Source organism: Erithacus rubecula (genome assembly GCF_903797595.1).
Source record: "Erithacus rubecula genome assembly, chromosome: 2".
NCBI classification, from domain to species: domain Eukaryota; kingdom Metazoa; phylum Chordata; class Aves; order Passeriformes; family Muscicapidae; genus Erithacus; species Erithacus rubecula.
In genome coordinates this window covers 65,404,628-65,427,390 of record NC_136685.1, presented here as the reverse complement: position 1 = coordinate 65,427,390, position 22,763 = coordinate 65,404,628, and the positions used below count along the sequence as shown (strand labels likewise).

General features: G+C 37.2%; 1 protein-coding gene across 6 annotated transcripts in view; it reads left to right on the top strand.

Annotated features, from left to right (window-relative positions):
- Positions 1–22,763, top strand: part of CHRM3 (cholinergic receptor muscarinic 3) — a 251,418-nt gene that overhangs the window by 205,284 nt on the left and 23,371 nt on the right. Inside the window, exon 2 of one of the 6 annotated variants that reach the window (XM_079297863.1) lies at positions 818–885. The exons of the other annotated variants lie outside the window; for them this stretch is intronic. The gene's annotated coding sequence lies outside the window, so the exon portion shown is untranslated. The remainder of the gene's footprint in view (positions 1–817; positions 886–22,763) is intronic. 6 annotated transcript variants of the gene reach the window in all.

The following is a 22,763-nucleotide window of genomic DNA, read 5'->3' as shown; positions in this document are numbered from 1 at the left end:
AGAATAATTTAGAACAATCCTTAAATGTTGCTGGCTTTTTTTTAAACCTCAGTTGTAAAAACAGTACTTTCAGTACTTAACTGCTTTTTTAACTAGCGGAAGACATACAGCATTTAGAAAATTGTAGGAAATCTCAATTCTGAATGCATTCCAACTTTTTTCCAGCACACAACATAAAAACAAGAACTATAAAAATTATTTTAGTCATACAAAAAAAAACCACAAAAAATAGAATAAAAGCAAGAAAAATCTGTTAAGTTCACATTTTAAATTAGTTGTTTGCTATTTAAGTGAATACTTGCTGACCTCTTTCAACTCAAATTCTCAGTTTCTTTTAAACTAGTCTGGTTGTATAGTTATCTGTCTAACCTGCAACTAGGATTAGATAATTGCACCATGCTATGGCATTTATTTAAGGGATTCCCATTTCTTCAGTGATGACCATGGGAGAAGTTCTGGCTGAATTTCCTACTGAAGTGAATGCAGACAGGAGTGGCAGCTGTAATGTCTCTTGGAAAGAATCCTTTCTTCATCTATTCCACTCCCAGCCAACCCCACTTGGCCAGGTCCCTATCCTCACTGGGCAGGCAGCACAGACGGCAACCTTTTGGTTTTCTCCAATTTAGCTGGAACTAGGTGCCCAGATTTCCTGGGACAGGGCATATTTTCCCACATTTTTGCATCTTTCATATTTTTCCATAGCTTTTCTTATAACTGGAAATTCTGAAACTCCAAAAGAAGCAGTGAGTATTTCAGCAGACTCAGAACTTTATTCTTCCCTTTTTGGATCAATACTCTTACTCTGCTTTAATCCTAGAAATGATCTTGTACTGGAGATACCCAAGAGAGGCACTGTTATGCACTGAACAATAAGGAGTGCCTACTGTGAGGGTTGTCAGCTGACATCCAAAAGATCCATGAATTTTTACAATCCTCTCCTTGTAGCTCATAATACTTTATTTATTAATATAAATCGTTCCAGGGAAAGTGCAGCCTCAGCTGTTCAGTGGTGAGCTGAGCTGACTGGAGCAGCTGGAAGTCATCCAGGTTCCTCTCCAATTGTGGGAGCTGCTGCTGGTGAAAAACCTGCTTGTATTCACTCCTGCCATAGGGTCACAGCCTGTAAGTTCTGAGGGCTGGTGTAGCAAAAACTTCAAGGGTGTTTGGAGATTAAAGAATCTGGGTGCCTTTGGAAAAAGTTCTCAAGGCATGTAAAGGGGAATGAAAGAAGGAGAAACAGGACCAATTTGTAAAGTTCCATTAAGAATTTTATCATAAGGACATTGCCAGTCTTATAGCCTGATGTAAAACCAGAAAATAATTTCTCAAAAAAATCAATAAACTCCATAGATGTTTCCAAAAGGACAGAGTAGTAATCAAAAAGCTGAAATAGAGGACTGTTTAAGCTCTTAAATATAAGGTAACAAGCAGTTTAAAATCAAGTGGCTTCAGCTCAGCTTTCTATATTACACTGTTTTATGAATCTATCCTATTTAGCTTTCGTAAGATGAAGCACTGACAGTTTTTGAAAGGGAAATGTGAGACTAAAATAAAATTTTCTGTAAAGCTTCTTCATTGATATTTCAGGAAAGTGTTTTAATTAGGTGGGCAAATAGGCAATTAATGAATCCCTGACTAACCTGAGTACCAATCAAAGTGGTTTCTTGGAGGGTTTCTTTAACTTTGCCTGAAGTTAATTTGATACATTCTTCTTGTATTATCAGATTTTTAAGTCCAGTTAATTACTGAGGAAGAGTTGAAAATGTACTTGGTTGTAAAAATTTGTTTTTAAAGCAGTGAGCTGTAAACTCTCCTGAGGAGCATAAAGGCCTTGAGATTTACTGAAAAAGTTTTGGAAAAGCTTCTGGGACAGCTCAGGCCTTCTATGGGAGCAATGCAGACAACTAGTAAAGATGAGTCAGGTTATCAAAAATTTAGTTAAACTCTTCTACAGATTATAGGCTGAATTTTTAAGATTATAGGCTGAAAATTGTTTGCAAACTAAAGGAAACAACAACAACAACAAAAAAAAAAAAACCCTCGACCAAAAAAAAAGCCACAGAAAAAAAACCAAAGTACATGCATTGTGGTGCAGGGGCAGCATGATTAAAATGAAGGAGCAGCACACCAAAGAACTGGATAAAGCCCTTAAAGCACCTGACAGAGCTAGATAGAGGGAAAAAAAGCCAGCAAAAACAAACTCAACAAGTTTTAGGTTTTGCTTTTCATATCTAAAGTTCTTTGCTGTATCTTCAGAGCTGGAGAAACATACAGTAAAGCAGGTTAAAATACTGTCATTAATCTTGTGCAGAGCATGGAGAGCCTACTTAAGGGGAGACAGAGCATGACCCAAACTTGCAAACCAGATAAAGGAGATAGATTTCCATTGTCCTTTAGTGGCCCACAGTGTAGTTTCTCACACTTCTACTTTTCCAGCAAAAGTACTTGAAAAGCTTTTCTGCTTAGATTAATGTAGGATGGAATCAATACAAAACATTAAGAAGTTTTCAGGGGACCAAAAAATCTGTGTAGTTGATAACTACTGTACAATTCTGCTTCTTATGTGCCTCTTACAGTTTAATTTTTGCCTTGATGTTGTCATTGCTGTTGGTATGACTTTGCTCCAGAAGAATCTTCTGATCCTCACACTGTGCATTCCTTGCTGGGGTCCCTCTGTGTTTGTATGTGGGGAATGGGATGGGGAACAGGCTAATACCACCCCTATCACCTTTGGGGCTGCATCCAGCCCTTACTTAGCTGTTGCAAAATAAATATAGGTAAGAAGCCAAAGTTAGTGTAGTTCTTAACTTCACTTGATGACTTAGCTTCAAGTGTGGTCTTTTTCTCCTCTATTACTTCAGAACTGTGCTATTGTTTTAGCTGTCTCTGAAGGTCCCAGCACCTAGCTTTTAAAATTCTCTGACTATGAAGTCCATAGAACTCCCACAGGGTGAGTGTTATAATAGAATGCATCTCTTAAAGATGTTTCTGACTGGAATTTTAAGTGCTGTCTCATTAACATATGTAATTATTCTGCTAGTTTTCACCTACCAGGAGCCTGGAAATCTCTCAACTTAGCTGAATTTTGAAATGTTGTTGTAGCATATCTAACATCTCTAAAATTGGAAAAGAAATATTCATCACTCTTGTTTTACAGAGTGTATTTAATTTCATTATTCAGCTTGTAAAAGGGTGGATGATTTCAGGTTATTTACCAAGCCTCTGCTCTGGATATTTCTTGAAGGCAGTTTGTTTTAAAGCAAACATCATGCACATAAGGTTTGAGGTAGTTCACATTAATGATTGATCCATTGAGCACCTTGATCTTTTCCTGCTCAGGCACAGTATTCCCTGTTATGTTCTACATCTTCTGCCAAGCACTGCTTGCCCTGTTATTAGTCCCTGATGATGGGTAGCACTCCTCTCAGTGACACAACACTGTTTGTTACAATGATCCCTGGGACAGAAAAATCCATCAGCAGCATGGAACAGCGTGCAGGTCTCCAGTCTTTCTGAGCACTGGTGCATTTAAGGTTCACAGAGTCAGGTGGAGCTGCAAGGGGCAATGCTGCTCTGCTAGCCCTGCCTTGTCCCTTCCTCTCCTTCCCTGGGGCTCCACCAGCACCTCTGTGACCCAATCCAACCACAAATTCATCTCACAGATGGATAGATGGAATTTATCTACAGCAGCTCAAATCCTAAAACTGACACAAGGTGGAGGTTGGAAGGAGTGGCTGGAAGTCAAGAGGAAAGCTGCCAGCAGCTTGTAATTTTTCTAATACAGCCAAGACAGCTGGGAATGAGATGTACTCAAGTGGAGGGGATTGTTCTGGAGCTGCACAACTGAGGGCAGGCTGGTTGTAACCACATGGCTGACAGCCAGCTTTCTCACCTCTGCAGGACATCTCCTTGTGTAGAGTCAAATCCTTGGAGCCTCAGCATGCAGCCTGTTCTCCAGAATGACATTCCAGACCCTGTTTGTATGCTTATCAACCACAACAGAAGTATACCATGATTTTCCAGACTACTTTGCCCAGCTAGTTACTAGCTGAGATAAATGGAGAAGTTCATCAAATTGCATCCACACAGTAATTTTAAAATGGGAATAGGGAGGAGAGAGAAAAGACAGGAAAATAAGAAAAGAGCAAACCTGTAGTTATCAGGTTTTCCCATAAGTCTGATAGATCAAGCTGAAGAAAAAAAAAGAATTTGCTTCTCATACAGCTCCGAGAAATTCAGTGAGACTTGACCAGTTTCTTTATAGGCACCACAGGATGCCAATCAGCATTTGACAGGCTCTCAGAACCACTTCTGTGCTGCTCTGCTATGGATTTGTTTCAGCTCTCACTGTGAAGGCTTGTTTTTTCGAGTGCCTCTGTGCCACACTCCCTCTTCAGAGTCCAGAAAATCAACAATAAGCAGCCACATCTGAAGGCTGCCACATCAGGGCACGGCCAAACATGTTTGTGAATGAGACTGTAATTCTGGCCTTGGTGAGTTGAAGTTTGACTGAGTGTTGTTTACATAGGTTGTGGTGCTCTAATTCAAGAGGTTGTTTACTTTTGAGTGTGCCACTGAAGTTTGAAAGCAGCAGCTTTCCAAACACACACATAAAATTGAGGTGAAGTTGCAACTGAGATTGTAAAACAGCAACTTAAACCCCAGGGTAATAAGTGAAAGAAAGTTCCAAGCCCATGATAAATGTAAAAAAGCATTAGGAGTGTAAGAAACATTAAGATACAGGTTAGATCTTCTAGAAACCTCACCATTCTGATACAAGATGAAGTGCTAGAAGGACTAAAAGTAGAATGTTAATGGACTTTATTAAGCAGCTTACTGAGACTATAAATACTACATTAATTTAATCATTAACAGTATATATTAGCATGATCTCTGGCAAAGTTTATATTTGATATTTTAAAGGGTTTTTTTGTGTTGTTTCTTTTTATTCTGATCCTTGCAGATCTTTGCAAAGCTTGCAGTATTGAGAAAAGGATTGCCTACCCCAGTAAAAACCACTTGAGGTTAAAACACAAGAGGTTAAGGCCAGCAAAGCCTTCTGGGTAACATTTGGTAGAACAGTTTTAGACTGAACTTTTTCATACAGTTGCAGTATCTGTGAATGCAAAATGAGAAAACATGTACAACAGAGGCTGAAATGAGGCCTGACAAATAAAGAGAGCCCCTTGCTGTCCTACCTAGTGTCTTGGATAGCCCATCCATTAAGAAAGGCTGACTCTATTCATAAAGATTCATATTTTTGGGTGATTATATGAGATAAGTGATGTAGTGATGAGTATGTTGTCCAGTGCCTCTTTTTCAGTGTGTTGTGGTGTTCCAAGGGTAAATCACCAGGTCACTACTCTGGAGGTGGCTCCAGTCTGAGCAGTCCCTAGTCTAGTTTATTCTTGGAGACAGAGGCTGAAAGAGTGAGCCCAGGAGCAAGTGATGTTGAGACACACAGCTGCAATGTAAAATTGAATATGTCATGAGATGTTGTCTCAAGTTTGATGTCAAAGGAGTAAGATGTGGTACAAAGTAAGCAGATACAAGGCAAATCTCATTGAAAAATCAAGAAATTATTGAAAATGTTCAAGAATGTTCAAAACTAAAGTATATCAACTTGACTATATTCTTTTCCTTGAATGACCCTGGTTTTTTCTGTGCAGTTTTCAGATGCACACCTTTTTAAACCCTTTTCCTGCCTCCAACCTTTCAGTTCTCATTTTCTGTAGGACAACTAGGACAAAACCTTCCAGATAACTTTCTGTCATTTTATTGTACCGACACTTGTCCTTCTTTTCTGTTTGCTCAATCCCCTTTTCATGATATGAGTATGCTTCTAATGCCACCCTAAATCATGACTGTCAGCCCTTCTGGGCAGCAGCTGTTTCTTAACTTGTTAGTGGGGGTCCACTTGTTGAGATTTAACTGGTACAAAACTCACTCTAAAGGCAGAATGGGTGATGCTTGAGTAAGGTTGTATTAACATTAGATCACAGAGCCACTGAAGTCTTCAAGGAAAGCTTTGGAAAAGGAATATAAACCTATTGCTCAGGGTCTGCTTCCCTTTTTTACTAGCTTGCAATGCAAGTTACATTAAGTGTCAGGTTTTGTGATATCCATTTATTTATTTCTAAGCAAATATATTCTGAGAGGCAGTTTCATTCTGCAGATGGATGTCTTTGTGTTACCATTTCCTGTTTATTTTCCCACATTTCATTTTCTTGTAAATCTGAAGTTTACAGTTCATGCTATGAGATCAGAACTGGTTATAATACTTATAATATAAACAGCATAGTAAGAGTAGCCAAAACTCAAAGCGCACTGACATTAGATCACCTTAGCAAATCCTTGATACACAATGAGAGCCCATTTCAAAGAAGTTCTCTTTGTATAAAATAATTTATTTTTTAATCAGCTTCTCTGACTCATTTACTGAGATACCTTCAAGAATGAGGCCTGCCTTTTTGCAACCAACTCTCTGCTTGCTATTTTTAAAAAAATTGCCAAATTAGTTTTTGAGAAGACCATAATGATTATGTGGATATTATTTTAACATATAAATCTTTTGTTTTTAATGGATCTCAGTTTTTAAGTACTTTAAATGGGCACAGGTATGTGCAATTAATTTGCAATTAAAAGTCAGAGGCCCCTCTGAGCCTTTCATGAACGGTGGTAGAATTTTACCAGATTTTGGTGTTGTGCCTATTGAACAAGACACCATTATTTTTCTAACTGATGATTCAGGAAAGGTGAGTAAAGTGTGATTAGTTTGAAAATAGGAGAGTTAGTGTAGCTGAATAACTTCCTGAGCCAAAAATAAATATTGCCAGGAAATAAATGATTCTTTGGAAATTGTTTTGAAATGTTCAACCAAAATTCATGTCATAGTTGTATTTATAATTTATTTAAGTTACTGATTGGAAAAAATTATAGAAAGGAATGAAATATGTCAGTATGATTTGTAGTTTAAGGGAGGAAGAAAAGTCACAATTTCACAGTAAAATAAGCAAAACAGATTCTAATAGGCATGTTAGATTATCAGAGTTAATCTTATAAGTCTATCAGGCACATATTTTGCACAGTTTCTGCACAGATTTTTAATGTAAAAGCTAAACTCAGCTCAGGAAAATATTTTGAAACTCATAATTTTCAGGTCATTGCATGATGTTCTAAGTTATAACCCCTTCTGCCACTCCTTCCATAGTAGCTTCAGAGATAAAATGGCACTTGGGGCAACTTTTGCTATGATGTGCCCTACTCACATGTGTTTATTGTGTATAACACTCACATGTGTTTATTGAGGCATTACAAAGAATTGCCACAGCAGCCACTGTACAGTGCAGCACAAATTGGTTATAATTTCTGAATCCATGGGTGCAGGGACAAGAATTACAAGTGTCTTCAGTGCTGTACCATTCTTAATGCAGTTTCTCAGCTTGTTACACTGTTCTTGTTTCTTTAATAAAGATAATTTTTAAGCAGCAATTCATACAAGTTCTTAACTGGCAAGGTCCTTGAGCCCTGGGGTTTCTGGCAGGACAGCTGGTGACATTGCTTGTGCACCAAACAATCCAGATCAGATCCCAGATAATGTATAAGAAGAATACTGAGAAGGTGCTTGGAAACTCGTTTCTATTTACTCTTCCTCTGTCTGCCACCAGGCTTTCTGTTGTTTAATGTATGGAATGATAGGGCTAGCTTGTCTATTCCAAATTAGACCATTCAATTATTTTACTTTATGCAGTTCCCAGCCTATGGATAACTGCATACTAGGGAAGAAAGTTTAGCAAATACTTAGTGAATTTGAAAAAGGCAGCATTTGAATGAAAAGGGAATCAATGATTAATCTAGGCAAGTGGTACAGGAATTATTTTTGAGTTAATAATGCATTTGGGTGTAAAAAATTCCAATATTTGCTTGTACCAAGTATATAACATCTTCCAAACTGTGGAGTTCTGCCACAGCTTCTCTTTTTTTTTTTTTTTTTTTTTTTTTTTTTTTTTTTTTTTTTTTTTAAACACTGTGCCAGGCAAGCAGAAGGAGCTCATAAACTTTCAGCACACAATGTTGCTGTGAACAATGACTCCTTTTATAAAAGTTGCCTTTTGTTTGAGGTAGATAGAAACAAAGCCAGTTGCAAGGTAATTATAACCTGAAAGGAAATCATGCTGGATTGTGATTCTAGGGTATTAAATGGCTGTCATAAGGTTGGAAGTAGGTGTACTGGCAAAGGAGCCCCAGCAACTCCCTGTAGGTTTCCTGGGAATTCTTGGGGAGGTTCATTGTCATCATGATGTATTCTCCTGCTACATGAGATACCTGCACCACCAGCACTCTGTTTCCCTGCAGGCAGAGGATGAGTCCAGAGTAGTCTGGGGACCCAGAGTGGGCAGATAAGGCAGCAGAGTTCTCTGGTTTGGCTGGATGAAGAATGGAGGTCCACATGCTTTCTGTGTGCTCTGGGAGGCCCAAAAATTATGGAGTGACTCAGAGTTTCTGAATCAGCCACTTGAGTTTGTGCTCATACCCTTAAGTGTGTAGGTTTATCATGCAGTTTTGGCACAGAGCTTTATTCCTCAGGAAACAGGAGTGCATCAGCAGCAGGTCTGCTGCTTTGTGCATCATATTTACATTAGTGGAGGTTCACATTTAGGACCAGAGGACACAGGGAAGGTATAGATTGGACATAAGAAGTTCTTCACAGAAAGGGTGATTGGGCATTGGAGTGGATTAACCAGGGAGGTGGTGGAGGTGTTTAAAAGACTAGTTGACAATATGGTGTTTGCTCATAGTTTGGACTTGAAGGATCTCAGAGGTCTTTTCCAACCTGGTTGATTCCTTTCTTTTATCTTGAAATTACTACCATGAATTCGTGGGACTGGTTTACATTAAACAGTAGGTAACGATCAAGGGTTAGGGAAAAAAAAGGAGTAAACTTGAATAAATATGAATGAGATAAATGAGTTAAATTGGAAAAGCAGCAAGAAATAATGTGCCTTGGGAAAATTACTGAAATGATCTATGGAGAGTAATATTGTTGAAGAGCTACTGTAATTATGTAAAGTAGTCAGCAAATCCAGGGAACTGCCACATGTTTTATCAAACTGGCTAATTTGCTCTGTCATTTCTAACAACATCTTCATTCTACATAATCCATACAGGCATGCAATAATGCACGTTTCCTTCATATGGTAAAGATTTTTTCCTTTGCATTTGGATCAACTATTATAATCCATCTCCTTTGTTGTCAAAAGACTGCTGATAATTTAGGAAAAATTAAAAGCTTGTACAAAAAACATGCATTCTTCATTTTCTGAAAAGATTAAATTCCTAATAAAGGTTTTCATTCTCTTTTTGATTAGAGCTGCCTGTCCTAGCAAGGACTTGTGAAATCATTTCAGTATGATCAACACTCAACTTTTAGCCAAATGTCAGACTGAGAAATATTTGAATGCTATCTGTTTGTCAGAAATCAGTACTCTGAGCATTGGTTTCTTGCAGGTTTTTTGATCCTTGACCTTCAGTACTTATTTATTTATTTATTTATTTATTTGCTGTCAATTAAGTTTGTTATTCAGTTTGCAGTAAATTAAAATCACAATGTATGACTGTCTTTTTTTCTAAGGATGGAATATATACTGAGACTAGCATTATATAGAAAAGACAGTGTATAATTGTAAATACACTTTTATATACACAAATCAGGAAAGAATCCTTAATGAAAGAATTCCTCAAAACAACTCAGACTTTTGATCTTTAAGAGCTGAAAATCAGAATTACATTCTGAACTCCATATTAAATATCTGTTATTAGTGTTCCAGTATCAAAAGCTCTGCAAAAATATAAAGTGTCAAAACAGAGGTGACTTGTGCATGTTGGTATATAGCCTTGATGCTTGACAACCTCACTGCAAAGAGCAGCTTGAGAAAAGGTGACAAGAATAATTACTTTGAACTGTTAAAGCCTTTCTCACCTCTTCTGCTCTCATTCCCTTTTTTCTCCTCTATCCCCATCACCCACCATGCCCTCTCCACATTGCTTCTTGCTCTGATTTAATTTTTCAATTTGTTTTGAAAGGCAACAAAAATTTCTTGTCAAGGTAATCTTTCAAGAGCTGGAGAGGAGCTCTGGCTGGTGGTGCTCTTGCAATCTTTTGTGCAGTGTGCCAGGGTCATGCTGTATCACACCCACTTCCAGTCTCCAGGATTGTTCCATTTTCCTGCACAATGCTCCAGCTAAGCAGGGAAAGAAACCTTCCTTCATATGCTCCACCTCCTTTGTCCTGTTAAGGACAATCCAGAAAATAAACATTACTTTTTACAGGAGCTCTGCAGCATTTGCATGTGAACCACATAATCTAAGCATTGAAGCAAAACTAGCACTGTGTGGACACAATTTGTATGGAAGCAAAATCTGGCTGCTGTTTAGGTATTTCAAAAGCAGCTGGGCTCTGCCCAGACTCAGAATTTATTCTGAGCGCGCTGACCATGAAAATCTGGCAACATAGTTAAAACTGAGATCAGTGCATCAGATGGCAGATAAAAATAATCTGCTTCTGGGGTCAGCAGACAGATCCCACAGTATCACAGATCTGGGTTTCAGTGCTGTGCTTCCAGGGTGCTCATAACTTCCCAATCCCTTCAGCAGGAGGCTCTGGGGTAAAGTAGGGCAGGAAAAGAAGCAAGGCAGCAGCAGTGGAGGAGAGGTGCCTACAAACCCTTCAGCTGATCTCCTCCTGAGCCATTCCAAAGAAAATATTTACATGTTTAACCTACAAGTGTGAATTCTTAGACATCATATGGGAATCTGATAAATAAGGGTTAGGAGGCAGGAATCTCTGCATCATAGTTAAATACTTAAGAGTGATCCAAAAGGGTGATTTTTGATGTCTTTGAAACACAGAACCCATATTTGCACTAGAAAATTAAAGTCTTTTGCTTCAAAGGAGCAGTGTTTATTCTGAACACTTCCATGCCATTTCCAGAAGATACAAGAGTTGTGTATGTCATGCCAGGAAACTTCTTTGGTAATTTCATGGCCATTAATATATATCAGTACAACTTCTAAGTATGTTGTAATGTCTCTCTTTGTGATTAGAAGCTTTATTGCCTAGGGTTTGGAAAATGAAATTAGCATTCTCTGTGTGGCAGACTCTTTGTGTGTAGCTTTTGCATTTAATAAAAGCAAATTATATAAAAGTCTGGGCTGTCATTCTCAATTTGTACATGACCCTTATGAAAATAAGGAAAAAAACACCGATTTTTCCATTGTGTTTCCAAGTAGAATTCATAACTAAAAGAAAAAAATACTTACTCCTGAAATAAGCCAGTGCAAATAACCATAGGAACTTTCTTTATTTGAACAGCACTCCACCAAGTTTCTTTGCAAACCCCAATTACAGTTGCTATATCCAATCTTGTTTGCTCTGCCAACCTGCAGAAATAGCTATCACAGTTTGTTGTGAATGCTACACTATGACAGGGCCATATGACAGGGTATATATCCACAAAAACATCCAGCATACACTGCCTAGTTCTCCTTGCAGACAGAAAAAGGAGATGTTAATGCCAATCAGTTCTTCTTTATCACCAGAGTTGGGAGTGGATAGCTTTAGAAATGAGAGGAAGATGCACCGACCAAGTCCTTATTCCTGCTTGCTGTCTATAGTCAGCAGTCATGTGCTTGTTTTATGTTACTCCATTTACTATGATTTAGTGTAATCAGAAAAGTAATTCTGTATTCTTTCAAAAAATATGTTTTGGAAAATGTTTGCAGAAGTATATGGCAAAAATATATTCACCTCCAAATGGAGCTTTAAAATTTTGTCTTCCTAGGACGTGTGATAAAACTGTGTGAGAGAAATAGAAATAAAGGAGTGTATGCCGAAGGCAGTAGGTTTATATGAATGTCCTTCCTTCCAAATCAGTTAAATGAAAACTGCATAATCTAATACATAGGAATTAAGAGTATGAAGCCTAGTCTGGAAAGCAAATTTTCACATAATGTCTGGCAGGTGATGGTTTAGGATGTGGTTAGAGGTGTGGAGCTGTAGGCAGAAGTTATACCTTAGTAAATTACTGATGAATAATTCTGATAATGAAACAAAACTAATTATTGGTTTGTGATGGCAGCTGTAAAATAGAGGTTTTGCTTGATGATGCAAACAAGGCTTAACACTGATGAAAATTAATTTAGACTGGAGGGAGCAATGTTTTGAAAATTCAAATTAAATCAGAGCTAGTTTTAATTGCAATATTTGTAAGGGAGATACAAATAGGTGTCTTACCAAAATGAACATCAAACAGGTGATGCTAAAATGGATTACAGTCTTTTAGCCCCATCTTTCAAAGTCATATGTAAGAGGATATATCAACAGCTCTGTGTATACTCATATGTCTTCAGTTGTGATTATTCATGCTCATCTTGAGATTTCAAGGGCTGATTGTAGGAGAATGATTATTCTCCCATCTTCCGAGTTACCTCTAAACAGGGCAGAAAATTAACAGCAGCACCTTTATCTTTTGAAAATTACATATTTGCAGAGTCCTGTGGAAATAAAATACACTCGATAAATCTAATCCCCTCTAGTCTTTGCTGCTATTTATGGGACAAATCAAGGAAAGGAAAGATTAATGGGGTTAGATTTTACTTTAGGTCACATCAACTGAAGCTTAGAGTGACTCCTGTCTTCCTAGTTAAAGATAAGTGATTTTTTAGATGAGCAGGTGTATTATAGGATCAATTTGTGTTTGCAAAGTAAAATTTGACCTTTAATAATACTAAAAGAACTTCTGGATTATTTAGGACTTACTGCTAATAACCAGATGAAAAATAATAATGGGAGAGCTGTTAGAATAAAATGTGGGCTTCCTATTTCTAATTTCGAGCAAGACTTAAATGTAGTTGCAGTTAATAGTTATAATCACAGGAAAGGAAGCCAGAACATAAGCATTTTAGAAGTTTAATAGAAAACTGATTGGGCTTTGTTAATGTTCTCTTGCTTCTCTAGAGGCATGGGGATCTCCGAGGGAGAAGGGGGAGGGAGGATATGGGCAGCAAGAGGTGAAATATTTGTTTCTCAGGAAGTTAAACTGATTAATCAGTTTTAATCACAGCTCTGAAGCCTTGTCATTCCACATTTGGAAACTGAACTCAGAAATGTGGAACTGTGCCTTCTCCTCATTGAGACAAAAGCAGAGATGACAGTTTTTACCACCTTCCACATGTTAGGGAAGGTTCAGGAAGCTTTTTTCCTTTGGCTGGAAGCATTAAGTCAGTTTTACACTGGAGGCACAACTGTGCCTGGAGTATTGCAGACACTGTCATGGGGGGTCATCACTGCAGGGAGATTCTGTAGAAACAGGGAGCCAAGGAATGGTCTCACAACGACCCAGTTTGCTTCAGAAAGCCTAATACAACAACACCATCAGTCACAACTGCTGCTAGTGCTTCTAAGATTTTCATTGCACAATTTTGCCTATATTTTTATGTAAATAAAGAAAATTATGCAGAAAAAACTCAAGACTAATCAAATGAAGCTGTGATGTTCCAAGCAAGCCTGGCTCGATATGCCAGCCTTCTCACTTAAGAGCGAGGAAACTATAACTACATTTTCAATAAACAAAAGTCAGAACTTGTGAACACATTCATGTTGTAACTTAAATGAATTAAAATTATAATTCATTATTATTGTAAATTTAATTATAATTTAAAATTATAATTACTTTTAACTATCACAGTTCTTTCTTCTTCATTTTATTTATAAATTTCCAATTATCTTTCATTAGTGCGTGATGAAATATTTGAAATCTGAGCAGGCTTGGTGATTTATTTATTGTTTTTTAATTTATTTCATCTTTTGACTAGGTGATAATTATATGTAGTTTAAATATCTTTGGAAAATATCATAAATGAAAAACAGTACATTTATCATCTCATGTATGTAACAGCACTAATACAGATGTTATACTCTTATCTAAATGCTTTTATTATAAAAACTTAATGTGCTTCACAGGCATATGAAAGCTGCTTAAATAGTGCATAAGATTAAGACAGTTTGTAGAGATAAAATCTATTCTCGTGAAAGCCAGTACTGTTTTGGTACTCTTTTGGTATTCTTGTAAAGAAATTGCATTTTTGTTAACACACATTTGGATAGTGAATTAATTGAAGTATTCATTTAGGATAAAATAAAAGCTCTGTTGAGAAGACTAATACAGCTTTAGGAAATAATTTAAGTCGGAGTCTTATTGGAACCTTGTTGGGACATGGCTGCTGCATAAACTTTATGCTACCTTTTTGCATGAGTGCACTTTCCACTTTGAAAACATAGCATAAAGAGCTTGAGTTTTAAAATTTATTTTGAAGTTGAAGGGGGTTTAAAATTAATATTATATGTCTCTATTTTTGTTTTTAGTTTGTGTTTTAAAGTCAAGAAGTGGAGAAATCCCTGAGGTGTGCAAAATCATGGTGTATACAAAACTTCTGTAGTGCATTTTTTGCAAGGACAACCTTAGATGTGTCAAGTACAACATTTTTAATACCCGAGCTGTTGTTAAAATTTCCTTATACAGTTATTATTTTGCAGTTAAATTTATTCTGTTGGGACCTTCATTGAGACTTAAGGCATATAATTTGGCTGCTATCCATTTCCACTTTTTGCAAAAAGTATGTTCGGTGTCTGCGGGAGGTCTGTTGCTCCTTATTGCTTCAGTCTCTAGAGCCTCCTAGGCAGGCACTATGCTGAAGGAGCACACAGGCATTGGGGTTCCTGAAACTGAGACACTCACTTCCCCTACTCTGCTCTCCATAGCTCATGAATTAAACTCTCACTTGCTGTCTGGGGTATTTTAGATGTATCTACAAGTGTCCTTGGCTGTCCTTTTCTCCTTGGCTTCTCCTCAATATACAGATTTAGATTTAAAGGTGGATTGATGAAGAAGCATCCTCCCTCCTTATCTTCTCAAACACCCTCCACTTCATAATAGCCCTGTTCAGGGGGATGCCCACCTCCCTGCCTGTGCCCACCTGCCTGTGGGAGCAGGTGAAAATTTTAATCTAGCCCATACCTTGTGGTCAAGTCTCAGCCTTGTTTAGCATTAATACAGGCTCAAATCTATAGGAAAAACCCCTGGGTCCCTGCTGAGGTGAAATTAGCTTGAAGGGAGAAAGGTAGAGAAAGCTTGCACAGCAAATCAAAATTGAGCCCTCTCTGGCTCTTATCCCCAGCAGCATTCTCCTCATAAATTCATTTTGCTTACACAAATGAAAAGCCTTTAGCCCAGTTTTGAATAGATTTTTAGTACAATGTTCAATATACTTGAATGCATTTATGAATCAATTAAATCCTGTTTTATTAGTACTAGACCAACTTTTCACTTGTCTTGCTTTCACTCACAAACCTCTCTCTTGATCTTATATTTCTTCCTGAAAACCTCATCAAAGACTGGTAAAACATATGTCTATTGATATTTTAGATTTTTCATTTAATTCTGTCATGGAATCCAATAGTTCCACACTTCCTGTGGTTTTGACAACTTTTGTATGTAGGATGCCAGTGACACCCAAAAGAGGCACCTGTGTCATGCTGTTTGTGTCCTGGTATTATAGATTTATATATGCCCAAGTCAATATGACTCAGTGCATGTGAGACTGGCTGGATACTTTGTAAATGGCCAGAATTTCTGCAGCTGATTAGAAAGATATCTCTTTTCTTTAATTTTTGTTGCTTTTTGGTAGATGCAATGTAGAGCTGGGTCTGGATGTGAGGCTGATTGCTGTTTATCAACCCCATTCAAAGATGGAAAATTGCCATTTGCTTTGTGCAGTGTAGTGAAATCTGTGCAGATGCCACATCCATTTGAAAGGTAATTGAGTCTCTCTTGGATATGTGGATTTGTCTTATTCTGAGTTGTTGGGGGCTTCTAAAACAGAGTATCCAGCCTTGGCCCACAGTGGCAGACTAGGCATATGGAGAGCAGTCAGCCCTGAGGAAAAAGCAGACAGCTTTCTGCAAGTGTCTTTAGCTGATGTTCAGGCCTGGCTTCCCCACACTCTGCATGGTTTGTTGAGTGGAAAGGACTGCAGGACAAAGTGGGAGACAATTGTTCATGAATGGCCAAAGGTGTAAAAATCATGCAGTATGAGCTGGTGAGATGCTCTGAAATAGACCCTCCAGCTCAGGTTGTGAGCTGTTCCCTAATGGATTTCATATCCTGAAGGGCTCTTCTTGCCTTTCTGAAACCTTCTTGAGAGGAGTCCCACATTAAAAATCCAATTACTGTTTCAGCAATAAGTAACATAAGTTTTACCCTTTGTAATCACTGAAACTGGTTGTTATGGGCAGCAGTCACAGGGAAGAGAGCCACTCCTGATGTGAGGGATCATTGGTTTCCTTTTCTTTCAAAACAACCCAGTAAAGGTGTTGACCATACTTTAGGAAATGCTGCAGATCCAAATCATATGGGTTGCATTTGAGCTCACATATAGTCAGCCACAGTCCATAGCTAGAGGTCAGTCAGTGTTTGCAGCAAGTTTACATCACAGTTCATCTCCTAGTAGATCTCTGGAAATAGATGTCATCTAGTCAGGCTACTCATCATTTGCTCCAGGTTAGGCTACTCTATGACAATGTCAATTGAAATCTTAAAAATAATAGACTACCACTTTTTTCACTTTTGCCATTTAAAAAAACATGGATTTAACTAATCTGCACACAGTTTAAGGCCCTACAGTGTTGGTAGTGATCAAACTGCATTTCCTTTCTTTGTTTCACAAATAAATAGAAAATATTATTGAAATGGTTGCTTTAACAGATAGGATTACAAATGTAACATCATTGGACATTTTGTGAATTTCTGCTCTTCTAAGCCATTATTATTTGCAGCAGGGTCTTTCAGTATTTATATTTCTTCTGCTTAGGAATAGCTTCTTCTTGTAATTGTTCCCTGCAGGGATTTTGTATCTCAAACTTTCTTTTTAAAGGATATTTCCATTTAGGCCAGCAGTCAGTTTATACACTGGCATGAAAGAAGCATGTCACTTTGAGTAGAATGAATCAATTTTTAGATTGTGAAGAAAATGTGTTAAGGATGTCTAAGATCAAAGTTTTTAACAAAACTAACAAGAAAGGTTGTCACAAATGAAAAAAAAATCTTTCTGCAGTGAAGAAAATCTTTGTAAGAATTTGGTCATAAATCTAAAGCCCTCAGTACACAGACTCCAAAGTAAAGGTATGTTCATAGCTTTTGGTTTAAATATATTGAGAAGAAATGCAGTGCCAAAACTAGGATAAAATCTTTTTGTTAGTGATGTCTGTTATTTTTCTATGAAGAACCACAGTTAAAAATGCAATTATATGCTGTGATGGCATTTTTCTAGTATTAGGGGTAAAAAGGCAAGTAGGAGTGAAGGGGTAGCAAAATTTTCCAGATGCTGAGCATTTTGTCTGTGGGCATGCTAATAAAGGAAAAGTCTTAGTCATAACATTTTTAAAGGATGAATATGTTTTGCTTAAAATTATTTATTACTGCATTATTCTACTTTCATCAAGTTTCACATATAAAGAACAGTAGAGTCTTTACCTGAAGGTCCAGTACATTTCCTACTTAGTTTCCAAATATAGCTGTGCTAGTGTTTGGAAACAAAAGTACTATCAGCAGTTAGAGATCATTCCTATAAATGTTTTCTTTTGTGAGACCAGTATGAACTCAGTAAAACTTTGTATTGACTTCCTGCACTCAGCAATAGCTGTATCCAAATGTCATTTACTACACTGACCATAATTTATAAAGTTTTCATTAATGCAGTAGTTTTATTGATCAAATGTATTTTACTAGTTGTCTTCATTATTGCTTTTCTTCAGTTTTAAAGATAAGCTGCATGAAATGGTACTGGTATGACTGGAGTTTAAGAATTGCCTTTTAGTTACTTTTATTGATCATCCTTTACTTACTTCATTGAATTTGCAAAAAATCATTTAAATAACTCCTCTCAAAATATGAACCCTCAAGACCTAGTAATTAAAATTGGTGTGTGGTCTAAACCTTTGTCTCAACAGACTAATTGAAGTATAACTCAGGGTATGAGCACCTGGTATTATTGGATTGTTCCACCAGCTTGCTTCCAGCTGCTGAATCATATCTCTGATGTAGGTGCTATCCATGTAATCTGGATTTCTGGTATTCACTGGAGGCAGGTGAACTGAATTTCCCAGGATTACTGCTGGTGGTGTGTGACTGCTGTTGTTTCACTGAGCTGGTGCCAAAGCAGAGCTCTCACCCTTGGTTAATCTCCTGCTGTCTGGTCAGCTGCTGTGTGGCCAGAGCAGCAGGGGAGCAGTGCCACACCACCCACAGGGCTCTGACACTCCCTTTCACTCTCTTTCACTTCACCTAAGTAAGATCAAAAGTGTGTCTGCCTTTCTGAGCTGACATCTTCACCTCTCACTCGCTCCTAGTTATTAAGCTGTGGCAGAGACAGGTTTTCAATAACTCCTCACTTTCACCTGTCAAATAAAATTGTATGTATTTTCTGATTGCATTCTTGAGGTTTCACAGCAATTTCAGCTCCATTGGAGAGAAAGAATTAAAACTTTGAGACAGTGCGGGATTAAAAATTTGAAGAAGTGTGGTATTAAAATGGTCATTAAGCATTGATCTTCATCAGTGGATATAGTCCAAAATGATAGTCCCTACTCCTAGTACAGAAGTGGTTTAGCTCTCATTATCATCGTTGTTCAGCTCTTATTTCAGTAGAGCTTCATGTCTCAGCCTGGCTATCCTACAGCACAGGCTGCATCTGTAGATTTCAAAGCAACAGGATCTTTTTATGCTGGTTGTAGTTGAAGTGTTCATTGGTGGGAACAATTATTCAAATTACTGTTATTAGTACTTTCTGCACGAATGCAAGCAAACCATAATTGACTAAAAAAAGCCCTAGAGGAATAAAAGTATTTTTCATTGGAAATTAAAACTGACAAGCTCCTACAGGCACAAAAGGACACAAAAATGCAATTCCTATCAAAAGTTGCTGTAAACCTTTTTTATTGTAGGTAAGAGAACTTCAGAAGAAGAAAACTTCACAACTTGTGCTCACATTTTATTGAATTTCAGGTGTAAATGTTGTGAAGTAAGCCTTTTTCATTACAGTTGTTCTTGATAAAAATAACATTTGATCTGGCAAGGTAAATATCTTCTCAGAGTCTATAATAAGACAGAAAGAGAAAAAGTCTTTAATTTCTCTAATACTGGATTCTTCCATTGCAAAACATTTAGGTGAAAAATATCATATCTTTCCTTCAGAATAAATTGTAAAACTATACATTTTTCTACACTTGAAAAGACTTTAGACAGCTAAACCTCGTTCGACCCTCGAGTCCATCTCTTTGCTAATAAGAGTTTCTTTCTCATTTGCTCATTTGTTTTCATTCTCATTTTCAATCTGTTTAATTTGTTTGCCATTTTGGCATTTTAAGAACTTTCTCTAGATGTTTATATGTATCCTAAAAACTGATAGTTCATTGTGCCAGGTGTCATAGTATAACCCCCAGCTGCAACCAGGACACCAAGAAATAATCTTCCCTTTGCTCAGATATAATTGGGTATCCTCCTTAAAACACCAAATAAATTTCTCCCTTCCTTGGAGCTGCACTGTTGGGGGTTCTGCCCCTGCTCTCAGCCTCTTCATTGTTTTTGAGATTTTTGTGCTTCATTGCTGTGAATAATTTATTTTAAGATGTAGATACAATCTATGAGACTAATAATGTTTCCCTTATTCTGTTACAATTTCCAAAATTACTTGGTGCCCTTCTACAGTTTAAATATTGCTCCTGTTCTTGTCACTTTGTTTAAACAATGTTTCCTCACTCTTCCCATGACTCAAGGACTTCTACTCCTCAAACTTTTCTATTTTTTTTCTTTAATCTTTTGTTATTTTGTAAATGTCTTGTACAGATTGAGTTGGCTGGAACAAAACTCTCTGTTACACTATGGTAAAACCAGATGTGTCTTGCAACCTTTCACTATTCTCAATATGAAGCATCACAGGAATTTACATAAGGCTGTGGGTCACAAAGGTGTCTAGGGTAAACTGAAATTAATTTATAACTAAAAGGTAAAGTCTTGTTTTGGTAAAAAAAAAAAAAGTAATTTTCTTTTGTTTATATATCAAAACTTCAGAACCTCAAATGAACTTTCTCCCTTAACTGCAATATATGTTATTGCTACTGCTGAAGAAGTGAGGCAAACAGCTCCCATGAAGGCTTAAAGTGTTAAGGATATCAGGTTCTGCTGAATCAATTTGAAACTCTTAGCTTGAAATCTATTCCTGCTTGAGATGTTTTCAGTTCACCTGTTAAAAAATGACTAAAATAAGACTAATTCAAATTAAAAAAAAAAAAAAAAAAACAAAACAAACAAACAAGCAAACAAACAAACAAAATAAAAACCAGCAAAAGATGATATTTCTCCAAAGTAATTTATTTTTGTAATTTCTCCAAATTTCAGGGTTGATATTATGAACTACCAAGTTTATTTAGATAGTTAATATTTTAAATTATTATCACTATGAAGTATAGAAAACCTGTAAAAAAAATTTCTCAGAAGGATCATGTTTTTATTTCTTTCTCATTTCCCCCTAATTTTCATTTTATATATATTCTGAATCTGTAGTCTGAGATTTGCAACTGATATTCCATTATGGAAGTCGAAATCAACAGCATAGACAATTTTTTTCACATTGGCAATTGCACAGATATTTGCATAGTATTTTTTTCTGATGAGGACCAGTGAGTTTTCCAAAAGATGCTACTGGGAAGCATTTTGGTAGTCCAGAGGGGCTATCCATTGTTCCTGCACTGATACAGTGAAGAAGTTAATGCAGTATCCATTAACAGTGCCTGAGTATCCCTTTTCTTTCCTTTTTTTTAGCTGCTTGCCCACAATTTGCTGGCTGCCTGGCATTTAGGATTCTGATTCATTAACAAATGGGAGAAAGAACCTTAATATTTCTAGTCAAATAGTTTTTTCTACTAAATTCAGTTTCAAGCATTTGTCAAAGTAGTTTTGCTACAAGTGTGTGTGTTTTATATATAAAATATGCAAAAGTACTTTTTTGATATGAACAGTTTTCAACTCAAATACTTAACATCTGAGGTTGTATTCTGACTCACTGCAAACCTAGAAGAGTTTTTTTTCCCCTGCAAAAATACAGTTTCCAAGAAGTACAAATATTTGCATTAAAACTTTCTGTAAAAGTATTGTCTTGCTAAAAATCAGTATGAAGTTTTCGTGTAGAATTTGATCTATAGGTGTTGACTTGTTGATTTTCACCTGTACTCTGTATGCTCTGGAAGTTTCTTGCATCTGAATATTGAGGCAGCTGTACAGTCCAGAAAACAAAAATGGAACTTGCAAACATTGCATGGCTTTATTGTCTGTGATATAGATGCAAAGTGCTGTAAGTCATTGAAGTCCACTAAAGGTGGGACAGAATTAAACACCACAGCATGTCAGAAATTCCTTCAGGAAAAGGAGACATTTTTGCTTATGTATGGATTCTGGTTGTTAAATTGACACTGTTTGCTGCAAGAGGAATTTTCAGGCAGAAAGAAATCATAGATGCTGCTGCAATAGAAATATAAAGTATGTGTTGATTGATCTTTTTACTAGAATTTTGTAAAGTTTCAGTAACCATTTTTGCTCCCAACCAACCATTGCACATACCTGTAGATTGAAGTCTGGCTATTGTCATCAGGCAAAAAGCAGCCAAATTTGCTACATATGGCTGATTTCATTTTGTGCCAGGGAATCCTGTGTGCAGCCCTGCATGCTGGAAAAGATCTGAGAAGCTTCAGGAATTCTGCTGAAGTGCCCTTGGGAATCTCAGATGGAGATACAGAGGCAGAGGAAAAAGTAAATGAGAAACAGGCAGTAAACCAAAAGGAGTGTTCAAATGAGGGGGACTGACCACCCCCAGGACTTCTGTTGGAGCTTGGTTTATTTGTTCATTTCCAGTTCACATCCTTATCATTTGGCACTCTGTAAAAGGAACAGGAAGCTCCTAGCCTTTGTGTTCAGGATCTCCATTACAACCCAGAAAATCCGTATCAGCTCAATTAATATCTATGAAATAAATCTACCCCAGCCTAACTCCTAGGTTTATTCAAAATAGTAGGTATTTGGGGATTATAACTTCTGCTTAGCATGCTACAGCTGATGCAATAAAATTGAGCACCTTGGGCAGCTGTAAGCCTAAGTGTGAAGGACAGATTTGGGGATGCAAATTGCTTCTTCCTCAGAGTTGCTGAAATCTTACTCAAGGTTGTGTTATTACTAATCTTATACAGGCATTCAACACAGGAAGGACAGAAACTACAAAAAGCTGCTGTCTCCCTGTTTGTGCAGAGGTACAATTCCAGCTGCTGCCCTCCCTGAGTGAGATGTGTGTGATACCAATCTCCTGTAAAGTAACAGACTGAGCAAAGCTTGCTGTTTCTCAGCAGCCAGTGTGCCTCTTGTGCCAGAGAGCCAGTAAGGAATGTCAGTGCAGCCTGCCTCCTCAGGAGAGAGAGCTAGCTGTGTGCTACAGGCAAGCACTCATGTTATAGTGAATTCATACCTCTCATTTAACCACACAGAAAATGAATGAATGCTGTAGTAGAAGCTCACTGAAAGATGATAGATAGATAGATAGATAGATAGATAGATAGATAGATAGATAGATAGATAGATAGAGATATGATAGATAGATATAGATAT